General features: G+C 41.7%; 1 pseudogene; it reads right to left on the reverse strand.

The window, feature by feature from the left end:
• Nucleotides 1-4,557: 4,557 nt before the first annotated feature.
• On the reverse strand, nt 4,558-5,380 carry LOC144370784 (putative gustatory receptor clone PTE01 pseudogene; annotated as a pseudogene).
• Nucleotides 5,381-6,149: the final 769 nt, after the last annotated feature.

Consider the following 6,149-nt stretch of genomic DNA (forward strand, 5'->3'; position numbering starts at 1 on the left):
CTCATTCTGAGAAACGCTCTGCGTAAGGGGCGGGGCTTCGGTTGCTGGGCGTGGCGCGGAGCACCGGGCTCAGTCCGTCAGCGCAGGGAACGTGCTAATTTTCCCTGGGGTTGTAGGTAAGAGAACCAGAACCGTGGACGAGGCTGGGAAGGGAACAGGCTAGGCCCGCCGAGTGGACTCAGGTGAGACCAGATCAAGGGTCGTGACTTTTAACATTCCAGAGGTTGGGTCTAAGATGGGACCTGGTTGCCAAGGGAGACCCCTGGAAATGCCTAGAGGCGGGGCTAAGGTTAGAGCCTGTCACACAGGTTCCCTGAGACCTAGGAGTAGGATGCTCATCAAATGCATTAATACCCTAGCTAGAGCGCTGTCCACAGGAAATCATGCTTAAAACTCTGAGTCTACCAACCTGTGCGATAAACTCTTTTCCATTGATTCGGTCCTTTAGGTCTTTCCTTTTCCCTTTCATTGTTTAATTGACTATTGCTCTGCTAGAGGAAAGCTATTGAAAAGTATTTAATTAGGTCCTTCTATCTGGAAACCTTGCTAAACTTTAATATCTGTAAGTTCGTTATTTTGGACTTAAATATAAATAATATTTCCTGTGCATTTTTGTTATTATAATATTCATAAGTCGTTTATTTTTCTTCCTGTTTTGCAGGGACTCCTAACTATAAGTCAGATAAGAAATAAGGTATTCTTGTTTTGGTTAACAATAATCACCAAGGTTCCCATTTTAGCTGCATTTTGTGGCTTTTATCAAGTCCTGTTTTGAATCTGCTTTGTGAAGACATTTTATCAGTAGTTTTGATAAATATTATACAACGTATATCAAACTATTAAGTTCATAATAGTTTACTGCAACTTGATTTATGATGTCATGTCTGTAAGAAACAGACTCTCCTGTCCAAACCTAAAGAATAGATTAAGAAACAAAAGGTATAGCCAAAAAAAGCAAGGAATGTGATTTTCCTTCCCCCCCCCCAGGCCAGGTAGGGCTGAAGGCAGATTGCTTTTTAACAAAGAAAGCATGTGGAGAATCAGTACAGTGAACTCATTTTATAGAATTATTCTCTTAACATAGTGTTCCAACCATCTTCATCTATTTGTCCCCTTACACCTTACATCTAAATCTGTCTATCCCCTTAATATAGGACAGATGTGGCTGGACATCAGAAATCAGGTTTATTTTAGCTGCAGCAGTCCAGAGGAAGCTAATGCCTAAAAAGCTTTGGACCCTGAATCTGAAAATTCTTTTAGACTTATACTCAGTGAGGTGGTTACATGTCACTGGGTGGGTACATAACAGTTACTCTTTGTCCCACATTTTTAGGCTAGACAGAGGTTTCACAAATTTTGTCTGCAAACCTGGCATTTATAAGAAAGAGGAAGCTACAACCCACAGAAATTTTTGCTGATATCCTATTGACACCCTTTGTAAAATTCTTTCTGACAAGAAAAGAAGCTTAATGGTGTCAAGGTCTTTTGGATGGGGGGTAACTGGTCTGCTTCACCCTTACAAAGCAGTAAAGAATTTTTTTTTCAATGCTAGGGATAGGACCAATGCGTTGCACATGCTAGGCAAGTGTTCTACCACTAAGGTATACCCATACCCCAGAACAAATTTTACTTAGGACAATTGCAGTAGGGGAGTAGAGACCTCAGTATAGAACTGGACTCAATTCTGAATACAGCACAGATAAGTGGAAATTTATAAGCCAAAGAACATAGTGGTGGTTCTAGGTAGACATGAGCAGTGGGAACAGGGTCTTTAAAGGGTTAATTCTATGTATAAGTGAAGAATCTGGAAAACAACATCTCCTTAGAAAAGGGAAATGACAACCCCCAGGGCTGAGGGAGAACAATGGGTCCTGGGAGAGAAAAGGCAAACAAAGTGCCTTGTGCCCTCTCTGGTCTTTCCTCCTTTCCCAGTATCCTGGAGGGGAAGGCAAACAAATGGGCTCTGGGCTCTGGATTATTATCCCAGTAACAAAGAGTTTCAAGCTTTTACAACTGTTTTCCTGACTTAGATTTTTAACCTGCACAGCTAGTTTCCTGACTGTCCAGTTTAGCTAGTCAAAGTGTGATGTTTGACATGAGGAGGAGGAAACATTTCTAATGGACCTTCCTCCATCCAATGTCTACTTCAGGATTCACTAGTGTATGATGCCTCTCTGCTGGGTTATAACTAAAGAACACAGATCGAACGCCCCTCTCCTGCTTGGAGCCCATTGAGTGCCTGCTCAGTCCCTAAGATTGCTATCAAATTCAGTCTCAAATAGGAGCTTCCTGATGCAGAACCATGGAAGGAAGAAACATGATCATGGAGGCCAGTGGATCAAATAGATCAAGCTGAAGGGCTACAGGCTGATAATTGACATTCATATGACCTTGAAGGTTCAATGCAAAAAGCCCATAATTAGACAAATTGATCCGTGTTATCTAAATCCCGAAGGATTTCAGTATTTCAATATTGAGTATTGTGATGCCTCCAGCTCTACTCTGCTTTGGTTATTCTGCATCTGAGCTGCATTGGCTATTCTGAGTCTCTTGTTCTTCCACACAGATTGTAGAACTGTTATTTCCAGTTCTTCTCAGAACTATATTTTGATGAGTATTGCATTGACTCCTGTAGATTGCTTGGTAAAGTGGCCATTTTAACAATATTAATTTTTCCTAACTCTGAACATGGGAGGGCTTCCATTTTCTGGTATCTTCTCTCTTACTTTTTCCAGCCTTCCATACTTTTCTTGGAGGTCTTTCATCTCTTTGGTTAAATTAATTCTGAAGATCTTTTGAGGCTAGTGTGAATGGAACTGTTTTGCTGATTTCTTTCTCAACATATTCATTATTGACATGTAAGAAAGCACCTGGTTTTGTGTGCTGATGTTGTATAATACAGAATTGCTCAATATGTTTATAAGCTCAAGAAACCTTTCCTCAGCTGCTTTCTCAAGGCAGTCCCCACCCCAACCCTGCCACCCCTGCCCAGTCTCACTAGAGGGAGCTTTCCAAAGTTTTCCACCAGGGAGATCTCCTCCAGCTGTGTGCATGTCTAAAAGCTTTGAGAGATGGAGATGAGCCAGAAAACACATGGGGGTCTGTCTCCCATGGTGTCCTGTCCAACACTGGGCTACCCTGACCCCGCTCTCCCAGGCTGCCCACCAAGGGCTTAATAGGGCTAGGTCAGTCCCACAGGGGAGACAGTTTAGGGCAAGTCTTTGTCAGACTCCTTCTGCTTATGCAAGTTAGGGTTTGGACTGCTGTCCCTTGTATGGGCATTGCAGACTCTCTCTCTTTGCTGTCCAGGCATGTCCTGCCACCTGGACTTCTAGCTCCTCTATCCATCTTCCCTGGAGAACCCTGAGCCAAGTGTGACTCGGAAAGCTTTTCAGCACTACCCCTGGGTTCAGCCCGCCACTTTCTTTCTCTACTACAGCAAACACCATCTCCACCATCTTAGCCTAAAGAATCAGCCTGAGGGGGCTGGGAAAAAAATTGACACAGTGAGCAAGGAACAGCTTTTAGCCAGAAACCCCTGCTCTGAGAGCCCATCTTTCTTCATCTTTCCCATTGACGGCTTTCGGCTTGACCCTTCTCCCATGGCGGCAGAATTCTTCAAGCATAATTCACGGATCTTTCCCTCTGTTTTACATTGCTAATAATGGGTGATAAACTTGAATCTTTCAGCATCTCTCCCATTGAATTAGAATGGCTTTCTCATAGTTTATTTTACAAAGATATTCAATATACTAAAGCAAACCCAAAAAAAGAAAAAAGAAAAAGAAACCATTAGTGCAGTTTTTAGGATCTTCTAAGAATAGGATTATATCATCAGCAAATAGACAATTAGACTTCTTCCACATGATTTATGTTTCTTTATTCTTCCTTCCCAAATTCAAGAACAAGGCAAAAATGTACACTTCCATCACCTCTATTCAATACCATCCTTGAAACATTTGTTAGAGAAATTAGGCAAGAAAAATAAACTGTGGGGCTGGGGATGTGGCTCAAGCGGTAACGCGCTCGCCTGGCGTGCGTGCGGCCCGGGTTCGATCCTCAGCACCACATACCAACAAAGATGTTGTGTCCGCCGAGAACTAAACAATAAATGTTAAAAATTCTCTCTCTCTCTCTCCCTCTCTCTCTCTCTCTCCCTCTCTCTCTCTCTCTCCCCCCCTCACTCTCTCTTTAAAAAAAAAAAAGAAAAAAAGAAAAGAAAAAAAAACTGTGGTAAATTTAAATCTCAAAACCATTACAGTTTTTACCATTTTCAAGTACACAGCACAACAGCCTTAATTACATTGATATTGTTGTCAAACTATCATCATCATCCATTTCCAGAAATGTTTCACCATCTCAAAGTGATATTTTGTTCCCATTTTGAAAACTCCCCAGACCTCCTTTCCCAATCCTGGTTACAACCATTCTTATATGAATTGTGATGACAAATTAAAGTCATTAATATTTTGAAGGAGATGAGATTGAAAGGACTAGATGTCTGACTTCAGGACATTTTCCAAAATACCCTGCTGCTGGACACCAAACGTCCTGGGTTTAGACAGTCCTGCTGTGCAGCCTCCTCGGAGCACTTTTAATGTCCCTGTTCCTCAGGCTGTAGATGAAGGGGTTCAAGATGAGGGTGACCTCAGTGTACATCACTGAAGACACCACAACTTTTCTGGGAGAATGTGACACAGCTGGTCCAAGGTACGCTCCAAAGCCTGTCCCATAAAACAAGCAAACAGCTGCCAGGTGAGAGCCACAGGTGCAGAAGCCTTTTACCTAACCCCTAAGGATGGGATCCTCAGAATAGAGGAAATTATTTTATAGTATGAGAAAAGAATCCCTTATATGGGAAAAAGGACACATATGGCACCAAGAAAATACTTAAGGATGTTATTAGAGAAGGTGTCAGGACAGGCAAGGTTAAGAAGTTGAGAAGAAATTAGAAATTTCTACACCTTTGAGGTTAGTAAATTGTAAGATGATCAAATTGTGCAGTTGGGAGTCAAAAAGACTAACCAAAAAAAGACACAAGAACTAAGAAGCCACACAGTTGAGGGTTCATGATGACTAAGTAATGCAGAGGGCGACAGATGGCCACATATCAGTCATAGGCCATCACAGTCAGAAGCAGAGCATCCATAGATCCAAAAATGAGAAAAAGAGACATCTGTGTCAGGCAACCCACATAGGAGATGGCTCTGCTGTGAGTCTGGATGTTCATGAGCACCTTTGGGATGGTGGTGGAGATGAAGCCCATGTCAGCCAAGGACAGGTTGGAGAGGAAGAAGTACATGGGGGTGTGGAGGTAGGGGGTCAGAGCTGACAGCCAGGATGATAAGCAGGTTCCCCAGCACTGTGACCACGTACCCATAAAGCCCCCATTTTGTAATTGGAGACTTTGACACCGGGGAATGTGCTAAGCCCCAGAGTATGGGTGCTAACTTTAATACACCTACTTAATGGACTTTCTGGTCAATACTTCCTACTATAGGGACTGCTACTTGCTTACTTGAGAGACCTAAAGGCAAGTCTAATCCATTATTTTGCCAGACCACACTCTGATTCAACTTGGGGGAAAAAAGGCAAAAGAAAAAAACAGGAAATAGTATAAACACACCTGGGCAATTTGCTCATGTGTAAAAGGAGAAAAACAATTACTTAAGTTATATGACTGTTTTAAATTTTTTATTAATTTTATGGTTTGGGTGGTGCATTATAATTATACACAACACTAAAACTCATTGTGAAATTTTTTGTACATGCACATACATAATTTTTTCAGTCTCATTTCCCAAGACCTCCCTTTTCCTTACCCTTCTTTCTCACCTTCATCCTCTTCCTCTTCTTGTCTCCTCTCTGTTTTTTTTTAATTAATACACTATAATTATACACAAAAGTGGAATTCATTGTGGCATATTTGCAATGAACATAGCATAGTTTTGTCAGTTTTGTTCCCTCGTACCACCCCTGTCTCTCCTCTCCTCCCTCCCCTCAATCCCCTTCATCTACTCGTGCTCCATACAGGGAAAGAAGAAAATTTTTATTAAATCTCTTAAATTGAGTACAGTAGTGATACTCAATCCTTTTTAACAACATATTGACCTGTGAATATTTGACATATCTAGGTACTTTGGCTTCAC

Source organism: Ictidomys tridecemlineatus, chromosome 2 (assembly GCF_052094955.1).
Source record: "Ictidomys tridecemlineatus isolate mIctTri1 chromosome 2, mIctTri1.hap1, whole genome shotgun sequence".
In the NCBI taxonomy this organism is placed as follows: domain Eukaryota; kingdom Metazoa; phylum Chordata; class Mammalia; order Rodentia; family Sciuridae; genus Ictidomys; species Ictidomys tridecemlineatus.